Source organism: Parasteatoda tepidariorum, chromosome 3 (assembly GCF_982258835.1).
Source record: "Parasteatoda tepidariorum strain Cologne lab strain chromosome 3, Ptep-v5.0, whole genome shotgun sequence".
NCBI classification, from domain to species: Eukaryota; Metazoa; Arthropoda; class Arachnida; order Araneae; family Theridiidae; genus Parasteatoda; species Parasteatoda tepidariorum.
The window spans coordinates 124,012,054-124,026,646 of record NC_141757.1 but is presented as its reverse complement, the minus strand read 5'-3'; the positions used below and the strand labels follow the sequence as shown (position 1 = coordinate 124,026,646).

General features: G+C 39.8%; 9 non-coding genes and 6 pseudogenes across 9 annotated transcripts; all 15 read right to left on the bottom strand.

Moving 5' to 3' along the window:
• Positions 1-427: 427 nt before the first annotated feature.
• On the bottom strand, positions 428-546 carry LOC147814336 (5S ribosomal RNA). Its single transcript, XR_015432832.1, has one exon. It is a non-coding gene; the product is annotated as a 5S ribosomal RNA (ribosomal RNA).
• Positions 547-1,438: 892 nt separating this feature from the next.
• On the bottom strand, positions 1,439-1,557 carry LOC147814335 (5S ribosomal RNA). Its single transcript, XR_015432831.1, has one exon. It is a non-coding gene; the product is annotated as a 5S ribosomal RNA (ribosomal RNA).
• An 891-nt stretch (positions 1,558-2,448) lies between these two features.
• Positions 2,449-2,567, bottom strand: LOC147814334 (5S ribosomal RNA). The gene has a single exon (XR_015432830.1). It is a non-coding gene; the product is annotated as a 5S ribosomal RNA (ribosomal RNA).
• Positions 2,568-3,458: 891 nt separating this feature from the next.
• On the bottom strand, positions 3,459-3,577 carry LOC147814333 (5S ribosomal RNA). Its single transcript, XR_015432829.1, has one exon. It is a non-coding gene; the product is annotated as a 5S ribosomal RNA (ribosomal RNA).
• An 891-nt stretch (positions 3,578-4,468) lies between these two features.
• LOC147814332 (5S ribosomal RNA) lies at positions 4,469-4,587 on the bottom strand. Its single transcript, XR_015432827.1, has one exon. It is a non-coding gene; the product is annotated as a 5S ribosomal RNA (ribosomal RNA).
• Positions 4,588-5,478: 891 nt separating this feature from the next.
• Positions 5,479-5,597, bottom strand: LOC147814331 (5S ribosomal RNA). The gene has a single exon (XR_015432826.1). It is a non-coding gene; the product is annotated as a 5S ribosomal RNA (ribosomal RNA).
• Positions 5,598-6,488: 891 nt separating this feature from the next.
• On the bottom strand, positions 6,489-6,607 carry LOC147814330 (5S ribosomal RNA). The gene has a single exon (XR_015432825.1). It is a non-coding gene; the product is annotated as a 5S ribosomal RNA (ribosomal RNA).
• An 891-nt stretch (positions 6,608-7,498) lies between these two features.
• On the bottom strand, positions 7,499-7,617 carry LOC147814329 (5S ribosomal RNA). The gene has a single exon (XR_015432824.1). It is a non-coding gene; the product is annotated as a 5S ribosomal RNA (ribosomal RNA).
• Positions 7,618-8,489: 872 nt separating this feature from the next.
• On the bottom strand, positions 8,490-8,608 carry LOC147814328 (5S ribosomal RNA; annotated as a pseudogene).
• Positions 8,609-9,480: 872 nt separating this feature from the next.
• On the bottom strand, positions 9,481-9,599 carry LOC147814327 (5S ribosomal RNA). Its single transcript, XR_015432823.1, has one exon. It is a non-coding gene; the product is annotated as a 5S ribosomal RNA (ribosomal RNA).
• Positions 9,600-10,470: 871 nt separating this feature from the next.
• Positions 10,471-10,589, bottom strand: LOC147814326 (5S ribosomal RNA; annotated as a pseudogene).
• Positions 10,590-11,462: 873 nt separating this feature from the next.
• Positions 11,463-11,581, bottom strand: LOC147814325 (5S ribosomal RNA; annotated as a pseudogene).
• An 873-nt stretch (positions 11,582-12,454) lies between these two features.
• On the bottom strand, positions 12,455-12,573 carry LOC147814324 (5S ribosomal RNA; annotated as a pseudogene).
• An 872-nt stretch (positions 12,574-13,445) lies between these two features.
• Positions 13,446-13,564, bottom strand: LOC147814323 (5S ribosomal RNA; annotated as a pseudogene).
• Positions 13,565-14,437: 873 nt separating this feature from the next.
• LOC147814322 (5S ribosomal RNA) lies at positions 14,438-14,556 on the bottom strand (annotated as a pseudogene).
• Positions 14,557-14,593: the final 37 nt, after the last annotated feature.

Genomic DNA, 14,593 nt, shown 5'->3' with positions numbered 1-14,593 from the left:
TTCTTTTTAAACTGTTGCACTCATTAACAATGACTTCCTAACGAAATTGACCTTTATATTGCATTGTTGCTAGCTACTTCAACAATACTGTATTTAATTATACCAAAAGCGGTGGCAGAAATGAAGAATTTATCTTATTTTAGGTTGAACAATTGGTTAGAATTGAAACCGCATTCCACGACAACAATTACGCCACTTTTTACTTCTTTTTTAAAGAAAAAGTCTAATTTGACACCACTTTTTACCACTTTTTCATGAATTATTCATACTAAAATCTGAAAAAGAAACTAATTGAAGCATTAAAACAACATACAGTATCAAGAACTAGATAATTACACTTAAATAGTGAAAAGAAACACTCTAAATTGAAAATAAAACTAAATCTACAGTAAAAGGCGGATTTTCATTGATGACACGTGGAAAAATAAGCCAACGACACGTGGTGTTCCCGGGTGGTCACCCTCCCAAGTACTGACCGCGCCCGATGATGCTTGACTTCGGGGATCGGACGAGAACCGGTATTTTCATCATGGTATGGCCGTTGACCACTCACCTTCCGTTTTCTCTTGCAATTAAGCATAATTAGGAATCGCCAACGCGCGAGACAGGGAGCTCACCTCTTGCTTGCCCTCGATCCGGCCCGACGGGCCGGATCGAAGCGTCCCCCCCACCCCAGCGACCGTTAAGAGAGCGCGTTTGCGAATGCTACATATCCCCCCTACTTTTAAATGACAATTCGGCCAACTGGACACAGTCCGCTGCCCAATTTTATAGCGCCTCCCTTTTTTTATTATCTTAAATTAGAAGTACTCACCTGTTATACATCGCCCTGGAAAGGGGGAGGGGGGTTGCCACACATCAAAAGCCGTCCTCCTAATCCCCCCCCCCCCCCAAGAAGACCGAAAAGAAAGCATAAAATTCATTGGAAAACACTTATTTCTTTAAAAATCAATTTTATACCTTATAAAATGCAACAATACCTTTGAAAAGTTATCTAAACAATGAAGTATTTTCTTTTTAAACTGTTGCACTCATTAACAATGACTTCCTAACGAAATTGACCTTTATATTGCATTGTTGCTAGCTACTTCAACAATACTGTATTTAATTATACCAAAAGCGGTGGCAGAAATGAAGAATTTATCTTATTTTAGGTTGAACAATTGGTTAGAATTGAAACCGCATTCCACGACAACAATTACGCCACTTTTTACTTCTTTTTTAAAGAAAAAGTCTAATTTGACACCACTTTTTACCACTTTTTCATGAATTATTCATACTAAAATCTGAAAAAGAAACTAATTGAAGCATTAAAACAACATACAGTATCAAGAACTAGATAATTACACTTAAATAGTGAAAAGAAACACTCTAAATTGAAAATAAAACTAAATCTACAGTAAAAGGCGGATTTTCATTGATGACACGTGGAAAAATAAGCCAACGACACGTGGTGTTCCCGGGTGGTCACCCTCCCAAGTACTGACCGCGCCCGATGATGCTTGACTTCGGGGATCGGACGAGAACCGGTATTTTCATCATGGTATGGCCGTTGACCACTCACCTTCCGTTTTCTCTTGCAATTAAGCATAATTAGGAATCGCCAACGCGCGAGACAGGGAGCTCACCTCTTGCTTGCCCTCGATCCGGCCCGACGGGCCGGATCGAAGCGTCCCCCCCACCCCAGCGACCGTTAAGAGAGCGCGTTTGCGAATGCTACATATCCCCCCTACTTTTAAATGACAATTCGGCCAACTGGACACAGTCCGCTGCCCAATTTTATAGCGCCTCCCTTTTTTTATTATCTTAAATTAGAAGTACTCACCTGTTATACATCGCCCTGGAAAGGGGGAGGGGGGTTGCCACACATCAAAAGCCGTCCTCCTAATCCCCCCCCCCCCCAAGAAGACCGAAAAGAAAGCATAAAATTCATTGGAAAACACTTATTTCTTTAAAAATCAATTTTATACCTTATAAAATGCAACAATACCTTTGAAAAGTTATCTAAACAATGAAGTATTTTCTTTTTAAACTGTTGCACTCATTAACAATGACTTCCTAACGAAATTGACCTTTATATTGCATTGTTGCTAGCTACTTCAACAATACTGTATTTAATTATACCAAAAGCGGTGGCAGAAATGAAGAATTTATCTTATTTTAGGTTGAACAATTGGTTAGAATTGAAACCGCATTCCACGACAACAATTACGCCACTTTTTACTTCTTTTTTAAAGAAAAAGTCTAATTTGACACCACTTTTTACCACTTTTTCATGAATTATTCATACTAAAATCTGAAAAAGAAACTAATTGAAGCATTAAAACAACATACAGTATCAAGAACTAGATAATTACACTTAAATAGTGAAAAGAAACACTCTAAATTGAAAATAAAACTAAATCTACAGTAAAAGGCGGATTTTCATTGATGACACGTGGAAAAATAAGCCAACGACACGTGGTGTTCCCGGGTGGTCACCCTCCCAAGTACTGACCGCGCCCGATGATGCTTGACTTCGGGGATCGGACGAGAACCGGTATTTTCATCATGGTATGGCCGTTGACCACTCACCTTCCGTTTTCTCTTGCAATTAAGCATAATTAGGAATCGCCAACGCGCGAGACAGGGAGCTCACCTCTTGCTTGCCCTCGATCCGGCCCGACGGGCCGGATCGAAGCGTCCCCCCCACCCCAGCGACCGTTAAGAGAGCGCGTTTGCGAATGCTACATATCCCCCCTACTTTTAAATGACAATTCGGCCAACTGGACACAGTCCGCTGCCCAATTTTATAGCGCCTCCCTTTTTTTATTATCTTAAATTAGAAGTACTCACCTGTTATACATCGCCCTGGAAAGGGGGAGGGGGGTTGCCACACATCAAAAGCCGTCCTCCTAATCCCCCCCCCCCCCAAGAAGACCGAAAAGAAAGCATAAAATTCATTGGAAAACACTTATTTCTTTAAAAATCAATTTTATACCTTATAAAATGCAACAATACCTTTGAAAAGTTATCTAAACAATGAAGTATTTTCTTTTTAAACTGTTGCACTCATTAACAATGACTTCCTAACGAAATTGACCTTTATATTGCATTGTTGCTAGCTACTTCAACAATACTGTATTTAATTATACCAAAAGCGGTGGCAGAAATGAAGAATTTATCTTATTTTAGGTTGAACAATTGGTTAGAATTGAAACCGCATTCCACGACAACAATTACGCCACTTTTTACTTCTTTTTTAAAGAAAAAGTCTAATTTGACACCACTTTTTACCACTTTTTCATGAATTATTCATACTAAAATCTGAAAAAGAAACTAATTGAAGCATTAAAACAACATACAGTATCAAGAACTAGATAATTACACTTAAATAGTGAAAAGAAACACTCTAAATTGAAAATAAAACTAAATCTACAGTAAAAGGCGGATTTTCATTGATGACACGTGGAAAAATAAGCCAACGACACGTGGTGTTCCCGGGTGGTCACCCTCCCAAGTACTGACCGCGCCCGATGATGCTTGACTTCGGGGATCGGACGAGAACCGGTATTTTCATCATGGTATGGCCGTTGACCACTCACCTTCCGTTTTCTCTTGCAATTAAGCATAATTAGGAATCGCCAACGCGCGAGACAGGGAGCTCACCTCTTGCTTGCCCTCGATCCGGCCCGACGGGCCGGATCGAAGCGTCCCCCCCACCCCAGCGACCGTTAAGAGAGCGCGTTTGCGAATGCTACATATCCCCCCTACTTTTAAATGACAATTCGGCCAACTGGACACAGTCCGCTGCCCAATTTTATAGCGCCTCCCTTTTTTTATTATCTTAAATTAGAAGTACTCACCTGTTATACATCGCCCTGGAAAGGGGGAGGGGGGTTGCCACACATCAAAAGCCGTCCTCCTAATCCCCCCCCCCCCCAAGAAGACCGAAAAGAAAGCATAAAATTCATTGGAAAACACTTATTTCTTTAAAAATCAATTTTATACCTTATAAAATGCAACAATACCTTTGAAAAGTTATCTAAACAATGAAGTATTTTCTTTTTAAACTGTTGCACTCATTAACAATGACTTCCTAACGAAATTGACCTTTATATTGCATTGTTGCTAGCTACTTCAACAATACTGTATTTAATTATACCAAAAGCGGTGGCAGAAATGAAGAATTTATCTTATTTTAGGTTGAACAATTGGTTAGAATTGAAACCGCATTCCACGACAACAATTACGCCACTTTTTACTTCTTTTTTAAAGAAAAAGTCTAATTTGACACCACTTTTTACCACTTTTTCATGAATTATTCATACTAAAATCTGAAAAAGAAACTAATTGAAGCATTAAAACAACATACAGTATCAAGAACTAGATAATTACACTTAAATAGTGAAAAGAAACACTCTAAATTGAAAATAAAACTAAATCTACAGTAAAAGGCGGATTTTCATTGATGACACGTGGAAAAATAAGCCAACGACACGTGGTGTTCCCGGGTGGTCACCCTCCCAAGTACTGACCGCGCCCGATGATGCTTGACTTCGGGGATCGGACGAGAACCGGTATTTTCATCATGGTATGGCCGTTGACCACTCACCTTCCGTTTTCTCTTGCAATTAAGCATAATTAGGAATCGCCAACGCGCGAGACAGGGAGCTCACCTCTTGCTTGCCCTCGATCCGGCCCGACGGGCCGGATCGAAGCGTCCCCCCCACCCCAGCGACCGTTAAGAGAGCGCGTTTGCGAATGCTACATATCCCCCCTACTTTTAAATGACAATTCGGCCAACTGGACACAGTCCGCTGCCCAATTTTATAGCGCCTCCCTTTTTTTATTATCTTAAATTAGAAGTACTCACCTGTTATACATCGCCCTGGAAAGGGGGAGGGGGGTTGCCACACATCAAAAGCCGTCCTCCTAATCCCCCCCCCCCCCAAGAAGACCGAAAAGAAAGCATAAAATTCATTGGAAAACACTTATTTCTTTAAAAATCAATTTTATACCTTATAAAATGCAACAATACCTTTGAAAAGTTATCTAAACAATGAAGTATTTTCTTTTTAAACTGTTGCACTCATTAACAATGACTTCCTAACGAAATTGACCTTTATATTGCATTGTTGCTAGCTACTTCAACAATACTGTATTTAATTATACCAAAAGCGGTGGCAGAAATGAAGAATTTATCTTATTTTAGGTTGAACAATTGGTTAGAATTGAAACCGCATTCCACGACAACAATTACGCCACTTTTTACTTCTTTTTTAAAGAAAAAGTCTAATTTGACACCACTTTTTACCACTTTTTCATGAATTATTCATACTAAAATCTGAAAAAGAAACTAATTGAAGCATTAAAACAACATACAGTATCAAGAACTAGATAATTACACTTAAATAGTGAAAAGAAACACTCTAAATTGAAAATAAAACTAAATCTACAGTAAAAGGCGGATTTTCATTGATGACACGTGGAAAAATAAGCCAACGACACGTGGTGTTCCCGGGTGGTCACCCTCCCAAGTACTGACCGCGCCCGATGATGCTTGACTTCGGGGATCGGACGAGAACCGGTATTTTCATCATGGTATGGCCGTTGACCACTCACCTTCCGTTTTCTCTTGCAATTAAGCATAATTAGGAATCGCCAACGCGCGAGACAGGGAGCTCACCTCTTGCTTGCCCTCGATCCGGCCCGACGGGCCGGATCGAAGCGTCCCCCCCACCCCAGCGACCGTTAAGAGAGCGCGTTTGCGAATGCTACATATCCCCCCTACTTTTAAATGACAATTCGGCCAACTGGACACAGTCCGCTGCCCAATTTTATAGCGCCTCCCTTTTTTTATTATCTTAAATTAGAAGTACTCACCTGTTATACATCGCCCTGGAAAGGGGGAGGGGGGTTGCCACACATCAAAAGCCGTCCTCCTAATCCCCCCCCCCCCCAAGAAGACCGAAAAGAAAGCATAAAATTCATTGGAAAACACTTATTTCTTTAAAAATCAATTTTATACCTTATAAAATGCAACAATACCTTTGAAAAGTTATCTAAACAATGAAGTATTTTCTTTTTAAACTGTTGCACTCATTAACAATGACTTCCTAACGAAATTGACCTTTATATTGCATTGTTGCTAGCTACTTCAACAATACTGTATTTAATTATACCAAAAGCGGTGGCAGAAATGAAGAATTTATCTTATTTTAGGTTGAACAATTGGTTAGAATTGAAACCGCATTCCACGACAACAATTACGCCACTTTTTACTTCTTTTTTAAAGAAAAAGTCTAATTTGACACCACTTTTTACCACTTTTTCATGAATTATTCATACTAAAATCTGAAAAAGAAACTAATTGAAGCATTAAAACAACATACAGTATCAAGAACTAGATAATTACACTTAAATAGTGAAAAGAAACACTCTAAATTGAAAATAAAACTAAATCTACAGTAAAAGGCGGATTTTCATTGATGACACGTGGAAAAATAAGCCAACGACACGTGGTGTTCCCGGGTGGTCACCCTCCCAAGTACTGACCGCGCCCGATGATGCTTGACTTCGGGGATCGGACGAGAACCGGTATTTTCATCATGGTATGGCCGTTGACCACTCACCTTCCGTTTTCTCTTGCAATTAAGCATAATTAGGAATCGCCAACGCGCGAGACAGGGAGCTCACCTCTTGCTTGCCCTCGATCCGGCCCGACGGGCCGGATCGAAGCGTCCCCCCCACCCCAGCGACCGTTAAGAGAGCGCGTTTGCGAATGCTACATATCCCCCCTACTTTTAAATGACAATTCGGCCAACTGGACACAGTCCGCTGCCCAATTTTATAGCGCCTCCCTTTTTTTATTATCTTAAATTAGAAGTACTCACCTGTTATACATCGCCCTGGAAAGGGGGAGGGGGGTTGCCACACATCAAAAGCCGTCCTCCTAATCCCCCCCCCCCCCAAGAAGACCGAAAAGAAAGCATAAAATTCATTGGAAAACACTTATTTCTTTAAAAATCAATTTTATACCTTATAAAATGCAACAATACCTTTGAAAAGTTATCTAAACAATGAAGTATTTTCTTTTTAAACTGTTGCACTCATTAACAATGACTTCCTAACGAAATTGACCTTTATATTGCATTGTTGCTAGCTACTTCAACAATACTGTATTTAATTATACCAAAAGCGGTGGCAGAAATGAAGAATTTATCTTATTTTAGGTTGAACAATTGGTTAGAATTGAAACCGCATTCCACGACAACAATTACGCCACTTTTTACTTCTTTTTTAAAGAAAAAGTCTAATTTGACACCACTTTTTACCACTTTTTCATGAATTATTCATACTAAAATCTGAAAAAGAAACTAATTGAAGCATTAAAACAACATACAGTATCAAGAACTAGATAATTACACTTAAATAGTGAAAAGAAACACTCTAAATTGAAAATAAAACTAAATCTACAGTAAAAGGCGGATTTTCATTGATGACACGTGGAAAAATAAGCCAACGACACGTGGTGTTCCCGGGTGGTCACCCTCCCAAGTACTGACCGCGCCCGATGATGCTTGACTTCGGGGATCGGACGAGAACCGGTATTTTCATCATGGTATGGCCGTTGACCACTCACCTTCCGTTTTCTCTTGCAATTAAGCATAATTAGGAATCGCCAACGCGCGAGACAGGGAGCTCACCTCTTGCTTGCCCTCGATCCGGCCCGACGGGCCGGATCGAAGCGTCCCCCCCACCCCAGCGACCGTTAAGAGAGCGCGTTTGCGAATGCTACATATCCCCCCTACTTTTAAATGACAATTCGGCCAACTGGACACAGTCCGCTGCCCAATTTTATAGCGCCTCCCTTTTTTTATTATCTTAAATTAGAAGTACTCACCTGTTATACATCGCCCTGGAAAGGGGGAGGGGGGTTGCCACACATCAAAAGCCGTCCTCCTAATCCCCCCCCCCCCCAAGAAGACCGAAAAGAAAGCATAAAATTCATTGGAAAACACTTATTTCTTTAAAAATCAATTTTATACCTTATAAAATGCAACAATACCTTTGAAAAGTTATCTAAACAATGAAGTATTTTCTTTTTAAACTGTTGCACTCATTAACAATGACTTCCTAACGAAATTGACCTTTATATTGCATTGTTGCTAGCTACTTCAACAATACTGTATTTAATTATACCAAAAGTGGTGGCAGAATTGAAGAATTTAACTTATTTTAGGTTAAACAATTCGTTAGAACAATGACACCACTTTTTACTTCCTTTTTTAAAGAAAAAGTCTAATTTGACACCACTTTTTGCCTTTTTTTCATGAATTTATTCATACTAAAATCTGAAAAAGAAACTAATTGAAGCATTAAAACAACATACAGTATCAAGAACTAGATAATTACACTTAAATAGTGAAAAGAAACACTCTAAATTGAAAATAAAAACTAAATCTACAGTAAAAGGCGAATTTTCATTGATGACACGTGCAAAAATAAGCCAACGACACGTGGTGTTCCCGGGTGGTCACCCTCCCAAGTACTGACCACGCCCGATGATGCTTCACTTCGGGGATCGGACGAGAACCGGTATTTTCATCATGGTATGGCCCTTGACCACTCACCTTCCGTTTTCTCTTGCAATTAAGCATAATTAGGAATCGCCAACGCGCGAGACAGGGAGCTCACCTCTTGCTTGCCCTCGATCCGGCCCGACGGGCCGGATCGAAGCGTCCCCCCCACCCCAGCGACCGTCAAGAGAGCGCGTTTGCGAATGCTAGATATCCCCCTTTCTTTTAAATAACAATTCGGCCAACTGGACACCGTCCGCTGCCCAATTTTATAGCGCCTCCCTTCTTTTTTACATTAAAATCAGAAGTACTCACCTGTTATACATCGCCCTGGAAAGGGGGGGAGGGGTGCTAAACATCAAAAGCCGTCCTCCTAATCACCCCCCCCCCCCAACAAGACCGAAAAGAAAGCATAAAATTCATTGGAATACACTTATTTCATTATAAATCACTCTTATACGTTATAAAATGCAACAATACCTTTGAAAAGTTATCTAAACAATGAAGTATTTTTCTTTTTAAATTGTTGCACTCATTAACAATGACTTCCTAACGAAATTGACCTTTATATTGCATTGTTGCTAGCTACTTCAACAATACTGTATTTAATTATACCAAAAGTGGTGGCAGAATTGAAGAATTTAACTTATTTTAGGTTAAACAATTCGTTAGAACAATGACACCACTTTTTACTTCCTTTTTTAAAGAAAAAGTCTAATTTGACACCACTTTTTGCCTTTTTTTCATGAATTTATTCATACTAAAATCTGAAAAAGAAACTAATTGAAGCATTAAAACAACATACAGTATCAAGAACTAGATAATTACACTTAAATAGTGAAAAGAAACACTCTAAATTGAAAATAAAACTAAATCTACAGTAAAAGGCGGATTTTCATTGATGACACGTGGAAAAATAAGCCAACGACACGTGGTGTTCCCGGGTGGTCACCCTCCCAAGTACTGACCGCGCCCGATGATGCTTGACTTCGGGGATCGGACGAGAACCGGTATTTTCATCATGGTATGGCCGTTGACCACTCACCTTCCGTTTTCTCTTGCAATTAAGCATAATTAGGAATCGCCAACGCGCGAGACAGGGAGCTCACCTCTTGCTTGCCCTCGATCCGGCCCGACGGGCCGGATCGAAGCGTCCCCCCCACCCCAGCGACCGTTAAGAGAGCGCGTTTGCGAATGCTACATATCCCCCCTACTTTTAAATGACAATTCGGCCAACTGGACACAGTCCGCTGCCCAATTTTATAGCGCCTCCCTTTTTTTATTATCTTAAATTAGAAGTACTCACCTGTTATACATCGCCCTGGAAAGGGGGAGGGGGGTTGCCACACATCAAAAGCCGTCCTCCTAATCCCCCCCCCCCAAGAAGACCGAAAAGAAAGCATAAAATTCATTGGAAAACACTTATTTCTTTAAAAATCACTCTTATACGTTATAAAATGCAACAATACCTTTGAAAAGTTATCTAAACAATGAAGTATTTTTCTTTTTAAATTGTTGCACTCATTAACAATGACTTCCTAACGAAATTGACCTTTATATTGCATTGTTGCTAGCTACTTCAACAATACTGTATTTAATTATACCAAAAGTGGTGGCAGAATTGAAGAATTTAACTTATTTTAGGTTAAACAATTCGTTAGAACAATGACACCACTTTTTACTTCCTTTTTTAAAGAAAAAGTCTAATTTGACACCACTTTTTGCCTTTTTTTCATGAATTTATTCATACTAAAATCTGAAAAAGAAACTAATTGAAGCATTAAAACAACATACAGTATCAAGAACTAGATAATTACACTTAAATAGTGAAAAGAAACACTCTAAATTGAAAATAAAAACTAAATCTACAGTAAAAGGCGAATTTTCATTGATGACACGTGCAAAAATAAGCCAACGACACGTGGTGTTCCCGGGTGGTCACCCTCCCAAGTACTGACCACGCCCGATGATGCTTCACTTCGGGGATCGGACGAGAACCGGTATTTTCATCATGGTATGGCCCTTGACCACTCACCTTCCGTTTTCTCTTGCAATTAAGCATAATTAGGAATCGCCAACGCGCGAGACAGGGAGCTCACCTCTTGCTTGCCCTCGATCCGGCCCGACGGGCCGGATCGAAGCGTCCCCCCCACCCCAGCGACCGTCAAGAGAGCGCGTTTGCGAATGCTAGATATCCCCCTTTCTTTTAAATAACAATTCGGCCAACTGGACACCGTCCGCTGCCCAATTTTATAGCGCCTCCCTTCTTTTTTACATTAAAATCAGAAGTACTCACCTGTTATACATCGCCCTGGAAAGGGGGGGAGGGGTGCTAAACATCAAAAGCCGTCCTCCTAATCACCCCCCCCCCCCAACAAGACCGAAAAGAAAGCATAAAATTCATTGGAATACACTTATTTCATTATAAATCACTCTTATACGTTATAAAATGCAACAATACCTTTGAAAAGTTATCTAAACAATGAAGTATTTTTCTTTTTAAATTGTTGCACTCATTAACAATGACTTCCTAACGAAATTGACCTTTATATTGCATTGTTGCTAGCTACTTCAACAATACTGTATTTAATTATACCAAAAGTGGTGGCAGAATTGAAGAATTTAACTTATTTTAGGTTAAACAATTCGTTAGAACAATGACACCACTTTTTACTTCCTTTTTTAAAGAAAAAGTCTAATTTGACACCACTTTTTGCCTTTTTTTCATGAATTTATTCATACTAAAATCTGAAAAAGAAACTAATTGAAGCATTAAAACAACATACAGTATCAAGAACTAGATAATTACACTTAAATAGTGAAAAGAAACACTCTAAATTGAAAATAAAAACTAAATCTACAGTAAAAGGCGAATTTTCATTGATGACACGTGCAAAAATAAGCCAACGACACGTGGTGTTCCCGGGTGGTCACCCTCCCAAGTACTGACCACGCCCGATGATGCTTCACTTCGGGGATCGGACGAGAACCGGTATTTTCATCATGGTATGGCCCTTGACCACTCACCTTCCGTTTTCTCTTGCAATTAAGCATAATTAGGAATCGCCAACGCGCGAGACAGGGAGCTCACCTCTTGCTTGCCCTCGATCCGGCCCGACGGGCCGGATCGAAGCGTCCCCCCCACCCCAGCGACCGTCAAGAGAGCGCGTTTGCGAATGCTAGATATCCCCCTTTCTTTTAAATAACAATTCGGCCAACTGGACACCGTCCGCTGCCCAATTTTATAGCGCCTCCCTTCTTTTTTACATTAAAATCAGAAGTACTCACCTGTTATACATCGCCCTGGAAAGGGGGGGAGGGGTGCTAAACATCAAAAGCCGTCCTCCTAATCACCCCCCCCCCCCAACAAGACCGAAAAGAAAGCATAAAATTCATTGGAATACACTTATTTCATTATAAATCACTCTTATACGTTATAAAATGCAACAATACCTTTGAAAAGTTATCTAAACAATGAAGTATTTTTCTTTTTAAATTGTTGCACTCATTAACAATGACTTCCTAACGAAATTGACCTTTATATTGCATTGTTGCTAGCTACTTCAACAATACTGTATTTAATTATACCAAAAGTGGTGGCAGAATTGAAGAATTTAACTTATTTTAGGTTAAACAATTCGTTAGAACAATGACACCACTTTTTACTTCCTTTTTTAAAGAAAAAGTCTAATTTGACACCACTTTTTGCCTTTTTTTCATGAATTTATTCATACTAAAATCTGAAAAAGAAACTAATTGAAGCATTAAAACAACATACAGTATCAAGAACTAGATAATTACACTTAAATAGTGAAAAGAAACACTCTAAATTGAAAATAAAAACTAAATCTACAGTAAAAGGCGAATTTTCATTGATGACACGTGCAAAAATAAGCCAACGACACGTGGTGTTCCCGGGTGGTCACCCTCCCAAGTACTGACCACGCCCGATGATGCTTCACTTCGGGGATCGGACGAGAACCGGTATTTTCATCATGGTATGGCCCTTGACCACTCACCTTCCGTTTTCTCTTGCAATTAAGCATAATTAGGAATCGCCAACGCGCGAGACAGGGAGCTCACCTCTTGCTTGCCCTCGATCCGGCCCGACGGGCCGGATCGAAGCGTCCCCCCCACCCCAGCGACCGTCAAGAGAGCGCGTTTGCGAATGCTAGATATCCCCCTTTCTTTTAAATAACAATTCGGCCAACTGGACACCGTCCGCTGCCCAATTTTATAGCGCCTCCCTTCTTTTTTACATTAAAATCAGAAGTACTCACCTGTTATACATCGCCCTGGAAAGGGGGGGAGGGGTGCTAAACATCAAAAGCCGTCCTCCTAATCACCCCCCCCCCCAACAAGACCGAAAAGAAAGCATAAAATTCATTGGAATACACTTATTTCATTATAAATCACTCTTATACGTTATAAAATGCAACAATACCTTTGAAAAGTTATCTAAACAATGAAGTATTTTTCTTTTTAAATTGTTGCACTCATTAACAATGACTTCCTAACGAAATTGACCTTTATATTGCATTGTTGCTAGCTACTTCAACAATACTGTATTTAATTATACCAAAAGTGGTGGCAGAATTGAAGAATTTAACTTATTTTAGGTTAAACAATTCGTTAGAACAATGACACCACTTTTTACTTCCTTTTTTAAAGAAAAAGTCTAATTTGACACCACTTTTTGCCTTTTTTTCATGAATTTATTCATACTAAAATCTGAAAAAGAAACTAATTGAAGCATTAAAACAACATACAGTATCAAGAACTAGATAATTACACTTAAATAGTGAAAAGAAACACTCTAAATTGAAAATAAAAACTAAATCTACAGTAAAAGGCGAATTTTCATTGATGACACGTGCAAAAATAAGCCAACGACACGTGGTGTTCCCGGGTGGTCACCCTCCCAAGTACTGACCACGCCCGATGATGCTTCACTTCGGGGATCGGACGAGAACCGGTATTTTCATCATGGTATGGCCCTTGACCACTCACCTTCCGTTTTCTCTTGCAATTAAGCATAATTAGGAATCGCCAACGCGCGAGACAGGGAGCTCACCTCTTGCTTGCCCTCGATCCGGCCCGACGGGCCGGATCGAAGCGTCCCCCCCACCCCAGCGACCGTCAAGAGAGCGCGTTTGCGAATGCTAGATATCCCCCTTTCTTTTAAATAACAATTCGGCCAACTGGACACCGTCCGCTGCCCAATTTTATAGCGCCTCCCTTCTTTTTTACATTAAAATCAGAAGTACTCACCTGTTATACATCGCCCTGGAAAGGGGGGGAGGGGTGCTAAACATCAAAAGCCGTCCTCCTAATCACCCCCCCCCCCCAACAAGACCGAAAAGAAAGCATAAAATTCATTGGAATACACTTATTTCATTATAAATCACTCTTATACGTTATAAAATGCAACAATACCTTTGAAAAGTTATCTAAACAATGAAGTATTTTTCTTTTTAAATTGTTGCACTCATTAACAATGACTTCCTAACGAAATTGACCTTTATATTGCATTGTTGCTAGCTACTTCAACAATACTGTATTTAATTATACCAAAAGTGGTGGCAGAATTGAAGAATTTAACTTATTTTAGGTTAAACAATTCGTTAGAACAATGACACCACTTTTTACTTCCTTTTTTAAAGAAAAAGTCTAATTTGACACCACTTTTTGCCTTTTTTTCATGAATTTATTCATACTAAAATCTGAAAAAGAAACTAATTGAAGCATTAAAACAACATACAGTATCAAGAACTAGATAATTACACTTAAATAGTGAAAAGAAACACTCTAAATTGAAAATAAAAACTAAATCTACAGTAAAAGGCGAATTTTCATTGATGACACGTGCAAAAATAAGCCAACGACACGTGGTGTTCCCGGGTGGTCACCCTCCCAAGTACTGACCACGCCCGATGATGCTTCACTTCGGGGATCGGACGAGAACCGGTATTTTCATCATGGTATGGCCCTTGACCACTCACCTTCCGTTTTCTCTTGCAATTAAGCATAAT